Here is a 20,997-nt window from a genome sequence, read left to right as displayed (position 1 = left end):
AATGCTCTCCACCTCTCGACACTGACTGACACACACCAGTCAGCTCACAGGAGTGTGGGATTTGGAAAGTGACTCCCACAAGGACAGAGGAAAGTAGTTGTGTCTTTAAAGAGGAGTGGAATGCAACTGGTGGGGGATAGGCAAGAAGGGAGCAGAACGGTTTGCAAAAGAAGGGACCTTGCACACAAGCAAGTACACATCAAGAGACCCTGATTGTTATTTTATAGAACCAGAGAGTGCTGAGCACTGCACAGAAAAGAGAGGTTACCCACCTTGCACAGTAACTGACGTTCTTCAAGATGGGTGTCCCTGCAGGCGCTCCACTGTACATATCCTGGCGCTCCTGCACTTATCATTGGAACTTTTTAGCAGCAGCATTCCCCTCGGGTGCTGGCACGCAAGCGCAGCACTGCTCACGCCACAACAAACGTGCCGATGCACATGCCATCAAGCATCCCTCAGTTCCTTCTCTACCACGGAGAGATGTTACGACTGAAGCAGAGGGGAGGAGGGAGGGTCCTGGAGGGCCCACAGGGACACCCATCTCAAAGAACACCAGTTACTGCACAAGCTGAGTAACTTCCCTTGCCTTCTTCAAGGAGTGTCCCTGTGAGGGCTCCACTATAGGTGACCACAGAGCAATACCCTGAGCATCTAGAAGGAGGGGATTCGGACCTGACCTGTGAATGGCAGAGAGGACTGCTGCCCCAAGCCTAAAATATTGTGCAGTGTAAGTATCTATTGCGCAATGTTTCGTAATGGTATGCGTGGAGGCCCATGTAGCAGCTCTACAAATGTCCGTAATGGGCATGTTATGCAGGAATGCTGTGGAGGCGGCCATTGCCCTGGTGAAGTGTGCCCACAACTGAGTCAGCAGTGACATTTTATTGATGTCATAGCAAGTTTTAATACAATGTGTTATCCATTTTGAAAGCCTCTGTTTCAAAATCGCCTGCCCTTTGGAGCGATCGGCTATGGAAACGAACAGTCTGGAAGAGCACCTGAACGGCTTTGTTCTGTCTAGGTAAAATGCAATCACTTGTCAAACATCCAAAGAGTTGCGTTGAGCCGCATTAGCATCAGGATGAGGCTTTTAGTGGAAAACAGGTAAGTATCTAGGTTCGCTGAGGTGGTGCTGTGAAACTGTCTTTGGGAGACGTTTCAGATGTGGTCTTAGTATCACTTTGTCTTTGTGAAAAATCATAAACGGCAGTTCAGCCATGAGCGCAACTAACTCGCTGACCCTTCTGGCTGTTGTGATGGCGAGTAGGAAAGCGACTATCATGCAAAGGTATGACAAGGAGCATGTTGCCATTGGCTCAAATGGAGAGTGGGATAAGATGTTACGGATACGGTTGATATCCCAAGATGGCACTATTGCCTTTACTGGGGGAAAGGCATTAAGAATTTTTTAGTGGTCGGGCGCGAAAAAACAGTGAGACCATCTACATTATCATACTCACTAGAAATAGCCGCTAAGTGGACCTTGATGAATTCGAAAGATTGTTTCTTTAAGGAGATACTCCAAGAACATCAGCAGCTATATTATATGAAGTTGAAGTGTCCTGTGCACGGCCCACTTAGAGAAATGGTGCCATTTCTGCAAATAGGTCTTCCTTGTACTTTTTTTTTATTACCGTTCATTATTAGAGTATGAACTTCTTCTGAACAGGTGAGGTGCTGCGTAATCACCCTTGGAGGAGACAGACCTTGAGATGGAGTTTGTGGATGTCGAGACAGAGAACATGACCCTGATCCTGAGACAGTATGTCCAGCCACTGTGGAAGAGAAATCAGAGGAGTAGCTGACAGCTAAGGGAACTAGGTCTGCCTGGGCCATGCGGGTGCCATCAGAATGACCCTGGCCCTGTCCTGTTTTATTTTGTGTATGACTTTGTTGAGGAGGGGAAGGTATATAACAGATTGTGAGAGCAACTGATCAGCATGGCATGTCCCATGGAACTCTTGCCCAGTCCCACTCTGGAGCAATACCTGGGGCACTTTGCGTTGCCAAATGTGGTGAATAAGTATATTTCAGCAAACCCAACTTCTGGAAGACGGTACATAAGGCTTGGGGGTGTATCTCCCACTTGTATTTCTGATTAAATACTTGACTTAATTGATCTATGGTGGCATTTTGTTTGCCTGGGAGGAAAAAGGCGGATATGGTGACTTGAAGGTGAATGCACCACTGCTAGAGGGCTGTGGCCTCTTTGCAGAGACAGCATGATCTGGACCCGCCTTGTCGATTTATATAAAGCATGCAAGCAGTACCGTCTGTGAGTATTCTCACGGACTAGCCCTGCATGAAGGGAAGAAAGTACTTGCATGCTCTTCTTACTGGGCAGAGTTCTAAGACATTGATGTGTAGGCCTGATTCTGGAGGGGTATACCTTCCTTGGATGCTGTAGTCGGTGGTGTGTGCACTCCCGTCCTCTAGGGAAGCGCCTCTAGTTATGTGTATGGGCAGTGGCATTTGTTGAAAAGGGACTCCGCAGCAGAGATTGCTGGCCTGCAACCACCATCTGATACAGCCCTTGACTTTCATTGTAGGACTCAGAAGTTTGTGCAAAGGTGCTTGTGAGGCCAAAGCACGTGTGAAGCCACGTCTGCAAGCACCGCATGTGTATCCTGGCGTGAGGGACTACATATGTTGTCACAAACATATCTCTGAGTAGTTGTAGGCACTGTCTGGTGGATATTGTAGGACTATCCATAACTGTCTTTGCTAGTGTGGCTAATTAATAAAGTCTTTGTATTGGTAGCTGCACCTGTGTTCGTATTCAATCCAATGTTGCGCGTATGAACTCTTAGCTCCTGAGATGGAGTAAGTTGCGACTTTTGCACATTCATCTATAGGCACAGATTGCTGAACGATCAGATTGTCTCTCTGGTGCAATCCATAGCCCTTTGTTCTGTAGGAGCCACTATCAGGCAATTGTCTAGGTAAGAGAAGATTACTACTCCTGCTTTCCTGAGATGGGTCACTGCCATGACAAGGACCTTGGAGAAAACCCTGGAAGCTGAAGACAGGCCAAAGGGCAGGACTCGATACTGATAGTGTTGATCCTTTAGTGCAAACCTGAGGAATTTTCTGTGCGAAGGTCGAATTCCTATGTGGAAGTATGCATCCTGTAGATCAAGGGACGAATCCAGTTTCCTTTTTCCATGGCCGGAATTATCGTCATAAGGATTATCGTGGTGAATCGTTGACTTTTTAAGTACTTGTTCAGCCTGCATAAATCGTGGATGGGTCTCCAACCTCTTGATTTTTTTGGAGTGAGAAAGTATCTGGAGTAAAAGCCCTTCCCCTTCTGATGTGCTGGTACAAGCTCTATTGCCTCCACCTGGAGCAGTCTGAGAGTCTCCTGCTGGAGCAGTGTCTCGTGAGGGGGTTCCTGAAGCGGGACGGGGAAGGAGGTTGGGTTGGTGGAAAGGTAAGGAAAGGAATTGTGAGGCCTTTTGCTATAACTTCCAAGGCCCATATGTCTGTTGTAATTATGGCCTATGCATGATAGAAAGGTTGAAGACTGAACCGGTACTGACTGTCTGGTGGAAACTGCGTCAAACCCTCAACCAGATGTTCAAAATGTCTGCCTGCCATTGGAGGACTGAGACGTGGCAGATTGTTCTTGAAGCTGCCTATATTTCTGTTGCCTCTGCCAGCATCTGAGGTCATTAACTCCTCTGGGTGGAGTATGACGATGACCTGCCCCATGGCTTGTAAAGGCGGTTCAACTTATTTTTGGGTTGTGACACATACATGCCCAAGGTCTTGAGCATGGCTCGTGAGTCCTTGAGCAAATGCAAAGCAGCATCCTCGGTGATAGAAAAAAAAACTTCTGCCAGGGGAGGTCTTCAGCCGTGTTCTCCATTTCCCTAGGAAACCCAAAGAGGTGCAGCCAGGAGGCCTGATGTATGACCATCAAAACTGCCAGTGACTTGACGTGGTGTACACTGTGTCCAGTGATGCCTGCAGTGTGGTTTCTGCTATGAGGATCCCTTCATCTATATTGGACTTGAAAGAAGCTTTGTAGTCCTCCAGCAGCTCTTCAATAAACGTCTGCATTTTTTCAAAATGGTAGTATGTGTATTTTGCTAGCAATGCTGAATAATTTGCTATTCTGATCTGGAGGGATGCGGAGGAGTAAGATTTCCTACCCAAAATGTCCAGTCACTTCCTTGTCGCAAGGAACGGATTTATATTGAGTCTGCTTGTCCCTGATACTGGCTGCATCCTCCACCAGAGAGTTTGTTGATGGGTGGGCGAACAAAAATGTAGCCTATCTACTCTTTGTGAGGTCAGGGAAATCGAGGACGGTGTTTGCAGCAGAATCTTTCCCAGGTCCAATATGGCCTCATTGACTGGCAAAGCTATTTTTGATGACACCGACACCTGAAATGTATCAATCAACTTGTTGTGTACCACAGGGACCTCCACTAAGAAAATACCAAGGGAATCTGCCATCCTCTTGTACAGGTCCTGACAGGATTTGAAGTCGTCACCCACCGTCAGCAGAGGGGGGCATTATCGTTTTATCCAGAGAGGAAGGGGAGCTGTGCAATGGAGGTAAGGTGTCCTCCTCCTGCGTCTCCTCCAGATCTTTCATCTCCTCCTGGGTAGTGTCAGATCTGGTGGATGCAAGTGGTTTAGGAACCACTGTGAGGTCTAGCTATTGCTGTCACTTGCAGTGAGTCTGCCTGAGCTCTTGCAGGACTCCAAGGATCCCAACCCTTCCATGACTGTGGGAATGGAAAGGGAGGGAACAATGGAAATGGTTGCCACATCTGGGGTTGGCTTGTTGCTGCAGCTAAGAGGATGGCTTCAGAGAGGAGTGTCTTGGGGAGAAAGACTTCTCTCTCATCCTCACTGTCACTAGAAAAAAGTGGGGCCAAGCTTGATGGTGCAGCCAAGTCTGCTGGGATCCTCTAACATGGGTGTAGCATTGGTACGAAATAGCGGTGTGCCCAGTACTGACAAAACCGCCAGCTCCTGATGTGTAGCGAGCGGCTTTGGTGGAGGAAAGACCAGTGGAGAAGGCTGATGTTGTTGCAGTACAGAGTCGCCCCCTGTATTGAATGTGATTGGAACAGGGGAAAATTTGGTATGTAGTGCCAGTGCCATCTTCATCAGAGTCTGTACCAGCAGTTCCGGTCAGTCCTTAGCCGTGGTCTGGTGCAGCTGCTTGGGTACTGACTGCGTCAGTACTGACGTTGGAAGTACCAATGTCATGGGGCGGTCTTCTTTGGCTTCAGTGCCCTAGACCGTGGGGCATGCATCCTTAGAAGGTACTGCCCCCCTCAAGGTTTGTCCGTACCAGACGTCCCCTGAAGCCTGTATCTTGAGTGTGGAGGAAGGCTTCTGCTGAGGGGATAGTCTGTTGGGTGGCCTGTCTACTGAGGATGACAAGTGCTTCCTCTTCACTGTTTTCTTGGTGGGAGGATCCCTCGGCCAATCCCTGATCAGTAGCTGCTGTTGGGGAGGTATGTGGTGGAGAGGCTTGAGATATTAGTTCTGAGGCTGGTCTCTCTGACTTCTCCATAGTGACAAGTTTAGCTTCAGCTCTCTCACCTTCCAAGATCTAGAAGAGAGCTTTTTACAGTGGGGGCTGTTCTTAGGAGAATTATCTTGGCTGAGGCAAAGAAAGCATTGGGCATGCCCACGAGAGATGGAAATAGACTTTCTACATATGAGGCACCTCTTAAATTCTGGAGAGCCTGGCATCACTATTCTATTCCCAACAAACTACTAACAAAGAGAATTTTAAAAAAATTAAAGAGGAAAAAAACGTAACAACTCTAAGAATATCCAATTGCTATCTATTAATTAACAACACTAAGTCAAGAGCTAAACACGTAGTGCTGCTAGATTCCAACCAAGTGTGGAGCAGTTGAGAAGGAACTGAGGGACAATTGACAGCACATTTACTCCAGCGTGTGCTGTGCCATGCATGCGTGCCAACATCCACGGTGGGGGGGTGGGGGGGGGGAGGGAGGGGAGGAAGTGCTACTGCTAAAAAGTTCTGATTATAAGCACAGGAGTGCCAAAGACTTGTACAGTGAAGCACCCACAGGGACAATCTTTGAAGAAGATATAATCCCTATCTCAAAGAATTTACAGTCTTCTACTAATCTTTGTAATCTGAGACTTGACACAGCAAGTGAAACAACGGGGACAGGACAGCAAGGCAAACAGCTCAGCCATGTGCACAGCACTGCACTCTCTCTAGCCTGTCTCCTTTGTAAGGCAGTCCCTAGTACAGGGACTGCCTGGTTCATCAAGCCAGCCAAGGTAGTAAGAGCAGGTGGGATTAAACGGCAAGATCAAGAATGTCAGAGTTGATGTAATGGGAAAGAGGAAGCAGGAACAGGAGCACTTGGTGTTGTGATGAGTTGCAAAGAAGACTATTGACAGGTAACCATCTGCAAAAGGCAGAGGCGAAGACCACTGGGTGTATCTCCCCCATTCATGGTTGGTCGAGAAATCGTGGCTCAAAGCATCTGCCATGGTGTTGTTCACCCCGAGTAGGTATGATGCCCTCAAGGTGACTGTGGTGAATGCACCAGTTCCACAGATGTATTGCGTCTGAGCAAAGAGATCGGGACTGTTCATATAAAACATGGTGGTCATGCTGTCCAGGAGTATGCATGCTACTGAGTTGGTAGTGATGGCAGCAAAGTGTTTGCAGGCGTTCCTGGTGATCCAGAGCTCGAGGAGATTGATGTGTTTCATGGGAAAGCCACCTGCCCTGGGCAGTGTGATAGTTTAGGTGAGTGTCCCAGCCTAACAGGGAGGTGTCTGTGGTGATCTGCATCGTTGGTTCGGGCTGATGGGAGGGGATCCCAGCTAGGAGATTGTCAGATGACATCCACCGTTTGAGAGAATGCAACATGCTTTTGGGAATGGTAACTTCTTTGTGAAGTGGATGGCGCGATGGCTTGTATATTGTTAGCCCATGTTGTAAGGCACGGAAGTGGAGCCATGCGTGCTGTGCAACGTAGGTAGTGGCAGCCATACAGCCCGTAAGTTTGAGGCAGGTGGTAGTAGAGGGGCTCACAATAAGAATGGTCACCTGTGGCACATCAAAATGATGACGTGGAAGGGACGCCTGAGCTGTCAAGAAATCGAGACAGGCCCCAATAAACTCTATGTCCTGCATGGGCTCTAGAGTGGACTTCGGCTCATTTATGAGTAGGCCTAGACAACCTATGAAGGAAGATTGAAACCTATGAAGGAAGACTGAAAGAATTGGGCTTGTTTAGTTTGGAAAAGAGAAGATTGAAGGGGGACATGATAGCAGCTTTCAGGTATCTAAAAGGGTGTCACAAGGAGGAGAGAAAAAAATTGTTCTCCTTGGCCTCTGAGGATAGAACAAGAAGCAATGGGCTTAAACTGCAGCAGGGGAGGTTTAGGTTGGACATTAGGGAAAAGTTCCTAACTGTCAGGGTGGTTAAACACTGGAATAAATTGCCCAGGGAGGTTGTGGAATCCCCATCTCTGGAGATATTTAAGAGTAGGTTAGATAAATGTCTATCAGGGATGGTCTAGACCAGTGGTCCCCAACACAGTGCCCGCGGGCGCCATGCATTTGTGTGCGCCCGACAAGTGCTCTTGGCCGCCCGCACCCCGGGTGCGCGGCACATGGGGAGCACCGGCCCTGGGTGCATGGCGAATTGGCTGCCCGAGCCCCGGGCGCACGGCTATGGACACCGGCGCCGGGCGTGCAGCGAATTGGCTGCCCCGGCTCCCGGGCGTGCGACTATGGGGGGTGCCAGCCCCGGGAGTCCAGAAAATTGGCATCCCCGCCCCCGGGCACGCAGCTATGGGGAGGGGGTGCCGGCTTTGGGCGCTCGGCTATGGGGGGGGGGTGCCGGCTTTGGGCGCTCGGCTATGGGGGGGGGGTGCTGGCCCTGGGTGCGCGGCTCTGCAGGGTGCTGGCCCCAGGCTTGCTGCAAATGGCCAGGCCCGCCCATGGCCATGCGGCACATAGGGTTGCTGGCCCCAGGCACGTGGCTCATAGGGGCGTGGCGTATGCGTGGCCCTGCTCCCGGGTGTGCGAGTGTCCCTGCCCTCTGGTGCCCAGCAGGCGAACGGCCACGCCCCCTGGTGCCCAGCAGCTTTAACTGGTTGGGGACCACTGGTCTAGACAGTACTGGGTTCTGCCATGAGGGCAGGGGACTGGACTCAATCTCTTGAGGTCCCTTCCAGTCCTAGTATTCTATGAAAAAGGCCTTTGGTCCTGGAGACCATATTGGTGGTATCCACATGAGATCACTCTTTTATAAGGCAGTCATCCAGGTACAGGAAAGTGACCGTACCCTGCAGTCTGAGGTAAGCCATTACTACTGCCAGGACTTTTGAAAATACCTCAGGAGCGGAAGAACGTCTGAAAGGGGAGGACTCTGTATTGGAAATGGTCCTGTAGGTAGAGAGCTGCGAACCAGTCCACCTTTGCTCAGATAATAGAAGCCAATGTAACCATCTTGAAACATTGTTTTCTCAGGAACTTGTTTAACCTGTAGAGATCTAGAATCGTTCTCTAAACCCCTGTGCATCTCTCAGTCAGGAAGTATTTGGAGTAGAAACCCCTTCCCCAGAACAAGGCTGGGACCCTCTCTATTGCTCCTAGATGGAGGAGGCAAGCGATTTCTTGCCTGAGAGTTGTGAGAGGGATCCCTAAAGAGGGATGGGGTAGGGGGCAAGACAGGGGATAGTGAAAAGAGGGGATGGTGTATCCTGTCTGGATGATAGCTAACACCCACTGGTCTGATGCTATAGAGTCCCACCGATGGAGGAAGGGACGTAGCCTGTGGTGAAAAGAAGATATTGGCTTGTTGGCACTGTTTGAATGGGGAGGTCAGGCAGACCCTCAACAAAAGGTTCGAATCTGCTGTTTGGCAGCCTGGGAACCAGAGGAGTGAGGTTGGGGAGGAAGCTTCCTCTGGGGACACTGTCTGGTTTGGCTGAAATCACAGGGCTTCTGTTGTGGATGGTTATAATAGCTGTCCTTGTTTCTGTTGTAAGGTTTATAATGCTTCCAATGATATGGTGGCGTGTACGAGCCCAGCATCCTTAGAACAGTTCTGGAATTTTTACTGCTATGTAGGACATTGTCCGTCTTGGATGCATAAAAGCTCCTGTTTGTCAAAGGTGAGGTCCTCCACTTTGACTGCAGTTCTCTGGGCACTCCCACTGCCTGGAGCCTGTCACATCACAACTGCTGTAGCTGTTGCCCTAGCAACCGTGTCCGCCACAGAGCGAGAACTGAAGAGCTGTGCAGGCGATGGTGTGGCCCTCATAAATGACTACCGTAAGTACAGGCCTTTTGGAGTGCAGGAGGTGCTCCATTAAGCTTGACAAGCTTAGAGTAATTATCAAAATCATGGTTTTCTAGGAGCACCGAATAGTTCACGATTCTAAGCTGTAGTGTGGCAGAGGAATACACTTCCCTGCCAAACAGGTCTAACTTTTTGTCTTCTTTGTCAACAGGTGTAGATCTGAATTGTGGAATTTTGGATCGGTTATCGGTGGCCTCCATTATTAGCGAGTTGGACAGTGGATGAGAGAAAAGGAAATCAAGATCCTTAGGAGAAACAAAGTACTTTTCTATTAGTTCTTTTATAGGTCAGTTGGATAGAGGCTGGAGTCTGCCATATTTTATCCAATACCTCCATAATAGCCTCATGGATTGGTAGTGCGACTTTCCCTTGAGGTGGGCTTAATATTTTTAAGGAAGTGGTGTTGTTTTTCCTTAATCTCCTGTAGTTGGACCTCTTGGGAGGCAGACACACTTTTGAAAAGTTGTTGGAATTGTTTGAGGTTGGCTGAGGAGTACGTATCCTCTGGTATAACAGCTTCGTCACGTAGCAATGATGAGTTGTCATTAGGTGAATCTCCAGCAACTCCTGTGTCAGTCTGCTCATTCAGGATTTGACCCTCCTCCTCCGAGTTGACTGTGGTTGAGAAGGTATGGGGGGGCAAAGATGATGGAGGTCTCTTCACTGGGGTGAAAAGAGCCATGAAGCAGCACCTGCAGGAGCCCCATTGTTCCCATGGTGGCCACTAGGGTGGATAGTGTGGCGGAGGGTATGGCCAGTCCAAGTACCACGAGGAGTGATGTTTGTCACAGTGATAGTAATAATGCCCGGATGCAGTCGGAGAGGAATGTCGGAAAGAGAAAACACTCCTCCGATCATCTTCCCCGAATCCCATGCACTCTGACAGCACAGGAGAATCCATAAGCCCTGGTGAAACATATGGGGAGAATTGTGCAGGAAATGGCTCCCTAGATGGAAGGAGGGGAGCATATCGTTCTCTGTCCCTATCCCGTGCCAGTGGGGAATAAAGGGGATCTAGCAATGCTGATTAGAACTCAATGTGGCATGTCTTCCACCCGTGGATACCCAAGGGAGGGAGCATTGTGTCTGGTGTTGACTCTGTGGAAGTCAGCACTGGCGGTTTGCAGTGCATGTGCTTAGGTGTCTGTGCCGAGATCTTGGGCACCGGGTCACATGTTAGTGTCAGTGCCAGGGATTGCTTGCGAGATCTTCCCAGTGCCGATGATGAGCAAGTCGGCACCGAGACACTGCAGGCAGTAACAGAGGTGGTTCCAGTTGGTGGTCCCTGCACCAGAGGTGCTGGGTTTATTGTCCTTGCTCACCCTTGGAGACAGGGTAGGAGGAAGGGACCTTATAGGAGAAGTTCTCCTCCTTGGGTGCTTTTGGGGAGGAGAAGCAGCCCTTTCCTTGTTAGCCTCCAAAGAGGACGAGAGGTCTCTGGGTCCTCTGAGGGCTGCATAGCTTTTTCAAATACAATCATACAAAGCCGAAGCTCCCTGTCTTTTCTGGCTCTTGCAGTAGTGCTCACAATTCTGTGGTAAATGAGCCTCACCCAAGCAATGTACACATGACAAGTGTCTGTCAGACAGGCATGGGATCCCCACATGCCTCACGTTTCTTAAACCCCGGCAAGCCCGGTATTGCGCTGCTGATGGTGACCACGGTTTTCTGGGTAGCAGTTTGGCTTCCTGCCTTGTATTATGATACTTTTTCTGTCTTCCTTTGTGGTAGGTTTGTTGTTTCTGTTCATTTGTTGGTTTTTTGGTTTGGGTTTTTTTTTTTGCGGAAAGTAACAGGATAGGGAGGCAAGTTGTGTGGGGCAAGCGCCGCCTCTCCCTCAAACAAAGAAACCTTTTTTTGTTTCAACAAAACAATAATATATGTGATAAGAGTGACACTAAACTAATAAAACTGAAGAAAACCTTCTGAGGAAAACAAACGCCTGAGGTGAGAAAGGAGCTCCGTCCGCAACCGAGTGTGGTAAGTGAGGAACTGAGAAAGGGTCGGGCCATGCGCACGTGAGGCGCCAGAGCACAAACAGCGCGAGGCACCTCTCATGCATGCGCAGCCCAGCTGACCACTGCTCTGAAAAAGCTCCAATCAGCAGCTCCAGGATGACCCAGCACCAACAGTAGAGCACCCAGAGGGGCATCACTCGAAGAAGAAAGGAGAGCACTGCTGTGACTCCGTCTCCTGCCAATGACGGTAGAAAAGGAGCGGAGGGCAGCTTGCGCCACACGCAGCCAACGGACGAAAAGAGCACGAGGTGGCAACTGCACATGCTCAGCACGGGAAAGTACTGCTAAGCAAAAATCTCTGATCGCTGGCACAGGGACGCACCAAGACCTGAGTGGAGCACACACTGGGACACCACTTGACGGAGCAGCAGAGGTTGGGCTGGGCAGGGCAGCAATGCAAGCAACAGCACTGGAGAGACCAGGGCTCATGATGCATAGGCTGTGGGGTCTGGATGGCTGTGGGGTCTGGATGGCTCACCTTACCATGTGCCCAAGGACACGTGCTGTGCAACCTAAGCAACAGGGGATTCCAATACTGTGGAACAGCCACCACCACAGACATCGGGGCTTAAGCCTCAGGCCTCCACACCCTGCCCAGAAGGGAACATGCTAGTGGAACATCCCTTCAGCCAGCCCACTCACCGCAGTGACTCAAGTGTACCAAGCACAGCCCTTGAGGCAGGGAAGGGGAGGGGACACAGCCAGGCTTGCAGAAATCACAACCATTAGGCCCACAGCCAGCCCTGGTCCCAGCCTGGCTCCTGGGGGCTTGTTCCCTGCTCTATTTTGAGCAGCCTGCAGCCCTGGGGCTGCTGTGCTGGGTCTAGTATTAGCAGCATGCAGCTCCGCTGACTCACTGCTTGTGTAAACTGTCTGTGGTTTCCCTGCAGTGGCTGGGAATGCATATGCCAGCCAAGTTCCCACCTCACCTGATCGTGGCTAAATAAATAAATAAAGCTGCTCGGCCATCTGCCACATGCTTTAACGGCAAACAGATGGGGAAAGGCTGGCACTCAGGCTCTGCAGCACAGGGGTCAGGATTGCTCCCCAAACCCACCCTACGCAGCACAGTTACAGGGAGCTGGGATCGCTCTCCCCACTACACCATGTGTCATCTCAGAGACCCCCATAAATGCCTGCACGGATCCCCACAGACATTCACCCACACATGGACTCATACTCTTTCACAGGCTGACATGCACCCTCATCCAGGCCTCCATGTTCTCTCAAGCAGACTTGCCCCTTGTGCTCTTACACATGTGCCTTTGCACTCATCCTTGCACTGGCAAGAAGCACACTCACACCTCCCCCTTCTACGGGTCACATGCACTTTTGCACATGTGCACATGCACACACTTTCCCCAGCATACACACATCCCCACCCACATACACTCGCACACTACAAACAGGCTCAGTTAGGGAGCCAGGAAGGCTGGCGTGCGACCCAGCAGGAATCAGAGGGGGCAGGAAGCCTGGCACGCGACCCAGCTTGGCTGCCGGGGGGAGCTGGGAAACCCGGTGGGGCAGCACGGCAGAGAGTGGGGCCAGCAGCAGGAGAAGACAGAAATGACTCATCCAGGACCAGTCAGGTTCCGAGGGTGCCAGACCAGGGAGGTCTAAACTGTATGGGTAAACAGTGAGAGGGCTGGAATGGATCAAGACCTCAGTCCCTGGAAAGAACATGCAGCAGGTCCTCAAGGAATCCATTCTGAAATACTTGGAGGCAAGGAATGTGATCAGGAGCAACCAACATGGATTCGCCGAGGGCAAGTCATGCCTGACCAACCTGACTGCCTTCTATCATGAGATAACCAGCTCTGTGGATACGGGGAATGTGGTGGATGTGATATACCTTGACTTTAGAAAAGCTTTTGATATGGTCTCCCACAACATGCTTGCCAGCATGTTAAAAGAAGTATGGCTTTGATGAATGTACTTTAAGGCAGATAGTAAGCTGGCTGGATCGTCAGACTCAATTGCTCAGTGTCTAGTTGGCAACCAGTATCAAACAAAGTGCCCCATGGGTCAGTCTTGGGGCCAGTTTTACTCAACACCTTCATTAATGATATGGATGATGGATTAGTTTGCATGCTCAGCAAGTCTGCAGATGACACTAAGCTGGGAGAGAGGTAGATTTGTTGGGGGCAGGGATAGGGTCCAGAATGACCTACACAAATTGGAGTACTGGACCAAAAGAAATCTGATGAGGTTCAGCAAGGACAAGTGCAGAGTCCTGCTCTTAGAACAGAAGAATCCCAAGCATTGTTACAGGCTAGTGACCAACTGGCTAAGTGGCAGCTCTACTGAAAAGGACCTGGGAATTACAGTGGACGAGGAACTGGATGTGTCTCAACAGTGTGTTGCCAAAAAGGCTCACGGCATATTGGGGTGCATTAGTAGGAACTCTGCCAGGAGATTGAGGGAAGTGATTATTCCCCTCTATTCGGCACTGATGAGGCCACATCTGGAGTACTATGTCCAGTTTTGGGGGCCCCATGACAAAGGATGTGGACAAATTGGAGCGAGTCTAGCAGGAGGGATTGGAAATGATTTGGGGGTTGGACACATGACTAATGAGAGACTAATGGAACTATTTCCCTAGGTGGGTGGGGAAGCACTGGAATGGGTTACCTAGGAAGGTGATGGAATCTCCATCCCTAGAGGTGTTTAATGCTCAGCTTGACAAAGTCCTGAATGGGATGATTGAATTGGGGTTGGTCCTGCTTTGAGCAGGGGTTGGACTAGATGACCTCTTGAGGGCTCTTCCAACCCTAATTTTCTATGATTCTATAAGACACATGCACAGGCAGGATTGCTGTAGGTTCCCAAGTAGCCAACAGCTAATCTGCTAGAGAAAGAGCCCCACACTGGCCTCTTCCTCCTCTCTTCACTGCCTGCCCTGAGCCAAGCTCTAAGAGACCCTGAGGACCAGGCACTGGTTGGAGCCAAATGCTGCCAACAAAGCCGTGGTGACATAGTTCCTTCCCGGTCCCCACTCAGGCCTGGCAAGGTCTAAAGGGCTCTGGCTCAGTCATACCATGGCAGGCCACCTGGTCCCTGTCTGCAATGTCACTACTGCTCATGTTCCTCCAGGTTCAAAACTGATTTCAGAGGTTGTTACAATGAGCCAAGGCGAGGGAGCAATGCCGCTGGCTGAGGTTTCAACTCCATGGGTTAATGGGATGGAACCACCCAGACGAGAGCTCAGCATCCTCTCCAGCAGGCTCAGCATGGAGCCCACAATGTCACTCTTGGGGAAGATGCAAAGAAATGAAACCGATGCCAGAGGGAAGAGCCCGTGGATGAGAGTAGTGGCAACAGTTTCCTCCCTGGCCCACTTTCTAAGCCCCAGTGCTGGAAGTCTTTTTGGGGGAAGAGGCCTCACAGAGGGGAGGGGGAAGAATGGGAGATTAAAGCCATGAATAGCCCCTCTTCTCCCAAGATTTGTCACATGAGAGGAGATGGTACATCACAGTGCCGTGCCACACCTGTGCACAGTGCTCTTCAAGCAGCCCCGCAATGACCTGTGCCATGCCCTGCAGGAGCCCTGCTCTTGGCCAGCCACAGCTGCAAAGCCACAACCACCTTGTGCTAATTAAAACCATTCCCCTTAGGAAGTAGGCAGATGGTTGCTTCCTCCCCTGCTGCCTGGAGCTGGCTCGTGTTTAAGGGCTGCTGTCCCTGCTTAACGTGGCCCATCACCGGCATCGGTCCTTAAACAAACACAGGCCGCTTCTCTCCCTGGGCTTATTTTTAGCACTTATACAAAGGGAGAGGCAGAGGGCGGGGGAAGTCAGACAGAGTGCAGGCAGGGGCTGGGCCGGGCCAGCTAGCGTGCCTCACTCCAGACCTGTGAATGACACAAGGCTCTTCCCTTCCACTGCTCACACCCAGCACTTCCAGTCTCTGCCACACGGGGCAGCCAAGGGCAGTGGGGTTCCCCCAGACAGATATTTCTCTGGCCCTAGACCCCAATCCCACCACATGGCACACTCATATTTGGGCAACGCAGCAGCTTGCTGGGAGATCCATTCTATACTGATTTAATGTACAGGCCTCTCTCCCCTCTTCCAGGACACAGGCTCCACGTGCCCCTCAGACTCCTTTCCCCATGAGACCTGGTCTCCCCTTGCAATCTGGAGGGGGCGCGCCTTGCCCCAGCGAGGCGAAGTCCAGCTCCTTGGCACCTCTTCCAACCGAATGCCTCCGGAGTGGGAAAGGACAGCTCTGAGCTGTGACCCCTGGTCTCCCTGACGTCAGCCACCCCACAAGCTCCATGCCTGTGCTCCCCGCTCACCCTGTCTGCATCAGCCAGCAATGCACTGGAAGCCGGCTATTTGTTTATCTTCCTATTCAGCCTTGCTTATTTTGATGGCATATCCTCCCAGCTCAGCCCAGGTCAACCTGTGAACCTTCCGCGTCCTGTTTGCCGAAGCCCTACTCTGCAAGCCAAGTGAGCAGAATGGCCAGAGGCCCAGCACAGCAGCCACCTTGTGCACTGGCCATGGCAGATAAAAATATTCACGGTGAAACATCCTGGGTCACGGGTCTATATTTGAACTGATTGTATCTGTGTGTTTATTCAAGCAGGCTTGATTGCTGCTCTATTGGTGCAGTGCAGCCAAAACAACCTTGGCTCCATAGGCCAGGGCTTCCCTCAAGGCTTCAAGGGTTACTGGGAAGAAAAGCCTGCTGCCCTTCTAGGATGGTTGGGCTCTGTACAGTGTAAAACTAAATTCCACACGTAAGGACAATGTTCCCCTGCTGCCCAGGACTCTTCCAGGGCAGCGAGGTGGGGAGTGGGAAGCAGACTCAGTTGCCTCTCCCCAGGTGCCAAAGCCACAACTGGCCCACACCCAGCTGCTAATCCCCCAGGCTTCAACCCTATCCACAGCAATAATGGCAGCGTCCACTGCCAACACAAAAATCCACGGTGCTTTGAAATGGAGAAAGGACAGTGCAAAATAAAGTGAATGTAATGAATAACCCAGGGAGGAAACTCAGAGATGCACTGTCTGTAGTCATTCACACTTCTAGTTCATTCATTCATTATCAAAGACCATTTTAGTATAAATGAAGCTGACCCAACATTTCAGCAAGCAGGGACCTTACCACAGAATTTAGGTCCAGCCTCTCTCAGACTTCAAGGGGACTTGGGACAGATTTTTAAAGGCATTTAGTCATCACTGGGCTCCTATCTGCATCTCAAGGTACCTAAATATCTTTTATCAGAGGGGTAGCCGTGTTAGTCTGAATCTGCAAAAGCGACGAGGAGTCCTGTGGCACCTTATAGACTAACTGAAGTGTAGGAGCATAAGCTTTCGTGGGCAAAGACCCACTTCGTCAGATGCATGGGCATGGACAGATACCAGAGTCATCTCACCTGCCCTTTCTGAATGTTGGCATAACATTAGCACTCTTCCAGTATTATGGAAGTCCCATGATATTCCAAGATTTATTAAAAATTCCCATCACCAGGCCAGAGATCTCCTCAGCCAATTCTATTAGGACTTTTGGATACATATTAACTGGGCCTATAGATTTTAAATGTTTCTCCAGCCAATTTCATTCAGTTTTCCTCAGCCTTAAGGTATCAGCCGCTTTGAAGCGCTACTTTTGATTGGTACTGTCCACATTAAATACAAGCAGATAGTGATCAGTGGTCCCTAGGAAACTACCAATTTCCAGTCCAGTGATTAATTAATCTTTTTCTGTCATAAGGTCTAACTTAGAGTTACCCTATACTGAACTCGGGATGTAAAAGATTCATCTATTACTCACATTAAAAGCCGGTTCCCGCCAGCACTGTCTCCGTGGTGCTGCTTGCCCACTCGATCCCCACTGCTCCAGCAGCAGCCCCTGTCCGTGGGGAGTCCCAGCAGGGAGTTGGGACCCGCCGTGGACAGGAGCTGCTGCAGCAAAGCAAACCATGTCCGCAGCCAGCCCTGGCCACCACGGACAGGGGCTGCCGCCGAAGCAGCCTCTGTTCTATGGCTGGAGATGGGAGCAGCCTCTGCTCACAGCGGTTGGGGCTGGCCACGGACAGGAGCTGCTGGGCCCAGTGCAAGCTGGAACTGTGCAAATCCAGCTCAGTCCTGGCTCATGCCGGGTCCAAGAGCTATCCCCGCTGCGGCTCTGCAGTTTAAATGTGAGCCCAGATCTTACTACATTTAAACTGCAGAGCCGCAATGGGAGTAGCTCCTTCTGAGCACCTTCCCTTATCGACTAATTGTGTAGTCAATATAAATTGTATTGACTACACGATTACCCAATTACCAACCTCTTAATATTCTTATACTGTATACAACACCTTTTGTATTAGGAAATTATCACCTATATTTTTTAGAAACTCCAATTATGTATTCCACTACTATACGAGACCTCCAGCAGAGGTCTCATAGATTGAATTTCCCCATGATAACACAATTCCCTCACACACATTTCAGATAGGTGTTTAAGAAGTAACTAATTCTGTTCTCTGTTTGATTTGGTGATATGTAGGAGTCCCCCAGTGGTAACCCTTGTGATGTAGTGGGGGACTGTCTGTTCTGTAACCCGGTGTCCCCCTGCACTGTGCTGTGTGATTCCCACTGACTCACCCACATGTGTATTAGCCCAGACACCTAGGCCCAGCCTGACCAGATAAACTGCTTCCCAGGGGGAGAGACAAAGGGAGGGAGGTGGAGACGAACACCAGGTTTCGGGGGAAGGGTCAGTGGCTGGCTGGGAAACATGAAGGAAAGAGCCTAAACTGAGTGCTGAGGGGCTGGGGGGGAGGGGGCAATGGACTTCCTACCCCAAGGGGTCTGAGGCATCCTGGCCCTGACTCCTGTAACCACATCACGTCTGTGCTGGGCTGTATCCTGGAGAAGCAATAAACCCTCCCTTTTCTACTGGCTGGCAGTCTCTGTTCTTGCTGCTACGGAGCTGCAGGATCAGGGGGAACCCCAACTCGCTGTCACACCCCTTCTTATGATTTGTTAGTTAGCACAAAGGACAGGAAAATATTTCATCAGCCTTATACAACATAAGCTCATCATCCTGTTTCTTTCCAAAGACAGAGTAAAAATATTTATTGAGCATTTCCACCCTCTCTTACTCATTATTAGCATAGGAACATAGGACACAGGCCTGGAAACAACCTCCTGAGTCAAGTCCAGTCTGCTGGTATCACAGACATCCCCATCATCTCATTCTATACATAAACTTATCAAGCTCGACTCTAAAACCAGAAAGGTGTCTTGCCACTACTCCTCCTATTGGAAGCTGTTCCAGAACCTCCCTTCTCTGATGGTCAGAAACTACCTTCTAATTCCCAGGCTATATTTACTCCTGCCCAGTTTATCCATTTTTGTTCTTGAACAATTAATTTTAGTGTTCTAATGATTGCTCTGGTTTATAAGTCAATGCAATGTTCAGACTCTCTGGAGCTTTCCTTTAAAATGCCACGTTCTCCTCAGTGTGCATGTTTAATTGTGAAGTTGGGGGGGAGGGGGTATGTGCTAAACCAAGTAACAGGTTGCAATGAACATAGGACAGCAACTTCTATGCACTTTAGCACTCCTCCCATTCCCCTTCTACAGCCCACAGCAGCCACTTGCCCAAACTACAAGTCAGTAAAAAGCTCTCTCAAAAGAGACAAATGTAGGGATACCAGACAGAGTGAGAGTCACCTGGTTTCAGGTAAAGGTGATCTTACAGGAATGCTCCTCCACTCAGTAAACTGGCCCAGATGGTACCTACAACACATCCTCTCCCCCTTGGCTTCCCACTAGCAGTGTGGAACAGATAGGTTCAGGACGAGCTGGACTTTGGAGCATAGCCTCCTTGCCCTTAGCTCCCTTAACCAGGAAAAAGGTAACGGCAGTTTTAACTGTTTCATTAGGGTCCATGCGGTAAAGCCAAGCTGCTGTCAAAATTGGTGACCTCGTGGTAGATTTCCTCAGTGGGTAAATGGCCAAGAGCAGTCTTCACTCCATCCCCATAAGCCCTCCCCACCACTCTGCCCCTGACATGCCCCTTCCAAACCACACCAACCTCCTCTTCTCCTGCACGCACTGACCTAGGCCCACCAGTGAGCGCACACAGCCAGGCAGCTCCCCAGGCCACATGTGATGAACCCACAGGCCCTACAGAACACTCTGAAAGGTTCCACACCCCCGGACTAACAGCACACTCAACGAGCACAGACAGTATGATGGAGGAGCAGGGCTGACAGCGTACATACACTCATCAGTGCCTCTGATTCGTGAGCCAGCTTCTCAGATCTCTCTGCTGATGAAATAGAGACCAAGTCCAAGGACATGGAGCTGGATCCCACAAGGAGATACCGAGGAGAGGACACACTGTCCCAGCCAGTGGCATTGAGCAATCATTCCACTTCCCTGAGTGGGTCACTCCTCAGAATTCCAGCTACAGAAGCACTCATCAAGTATTAACCCTCTGACTTCAGTGCTGCCATCCAACCAGCTCCTTTCAGAGAACCCCACAGACCCAGGCAGTCACTATCCATTCCTGTTCTGCCTCTACCATACCCCAGGCAACTAGCTGTCTGCCTGCCCAAAATGCCATACAAAGAGCAGTCAGTTGAGAAGGCAGCACTCCCCAGTAGCTTGACCAGTGATACCACACTATTCACGCACAGAACAGCAATCTCTTTCCAATTCAAGCATTAAAGGGAACATCTGTCTGGAATTATCCCCAGTTTGTATGAACATACAGGCTTGCTTCTCTCTCAGTTAGCATATGTCCACCCCGCAGGGATGTAGCCCTTGCTGCACAGGCTTCCACATGGAGAAGTTACCTAGCCAGGTGCCCTATCTGAAGCAGACCAGCAGGGTTTTCCATAGTCTCCCAGCAGCACCACATGTTGATATTGCTGGGCGAGTGTTAGGTGGGTTCACAGCTGACTCAGTAGGGCCATCTGGAGAGAAGGGCAGTCGGAACAGTTCTGGGAGGAGGAGAGAGTCTAGGACAGGGGTCAGCAATCTTTTCAAATCAAAGAGCCAAAGTACATCAAAATTCAGAACAAGTGGTCAACAAAGAGCCAGTATAAGAATGCCCATTTGCATGACTGAAAACATACAGCTTAATGATAGAAATGTAGCCGTGTTAGTCTGGTGTAGCTGAAACAAAATACAGGACTATGTAGCACTTTAAAGACTAACAAGATGGTTTATTAGATGATGAGCTTTCGTGGGCCAGACCCACTTCCTCAGATCAAATAGTGGAAGAAAATAGTCACAGCCATATATACCAAAGGACTGGCATTCATGCTAAAATTCGACACTCTCCGCGGGGGGCTGAACAAAGACCCCAGCTATCTTACCCATTACAAAGATAGCTTCCCCAATTATCACCTCTAATACCATTAACTCACAGACATCTACCCATCTCTAATATCATTAACTCACAGGCATTCACCTTCCTTTCCCCCCCTCCCCGCATCCCCCTTCTGTTCTGAAATGTGATTTGTCCTTTTCATATGTGTTCATTTTTTTTAATTGTATCCTTTGGTATATATGGCTGTGACTATTTTCTTCCACTATTTGATCTGAGGAAGTGGGTCTGACCCACGAAAGCTCATCATCTAATAAACCATCTTGTTAGTCTTTAAAGTGCTACATAGTCCTGTATTTTGA

The 20,997-nt window shown here is 49.9% G+C and overlaps 1 protein-coding gene and 1 long non-coding RNA gene across 3 annotated transcripts in view; one reads left to right on the top strand and one right to left on the bottom strand.

The window, feature by feature from the left end:
• The window catches only part of NHEJ1 (non-homologous end joining factor 1), a 165,093-nt gene that overhangs the window by 123,276 nt on the left and 20,820 nt on the right, over nt 1–20,997 (bottom strand). The window lies entirely within an intron of this gene.
• Nucleotides 9,266–15,741, top strand: LOC102462157 (uncharacterized). Its single transcript, XR_012905090.1, has 3 exons — nt 9,266–9,310; nt 9,490–9,624; nt 15,431–15,741. It is a non-coding gene; the product is annotated as an uncharacterized LOC102462157 (long non-coding RNA).

This window comes from Pelodiscus sinensis, chromosome 7, assembly GCF_049634645.1.
Source record: "Pelodiscus sinensis isolate JC-2024 chromosome 7, ASM4963464v1, whole genome shotgun sequence".
Classification (NCBI taxonomy): domain Eukaryota; kingdom Metazoa; phylum Chordata; order Testudines; family Trionychidae; genus Pelodiscus; species Pelodiscus sinensis.
This window is presented reverse-complemented; position numbering and strand designations above follow the sequence as displayed.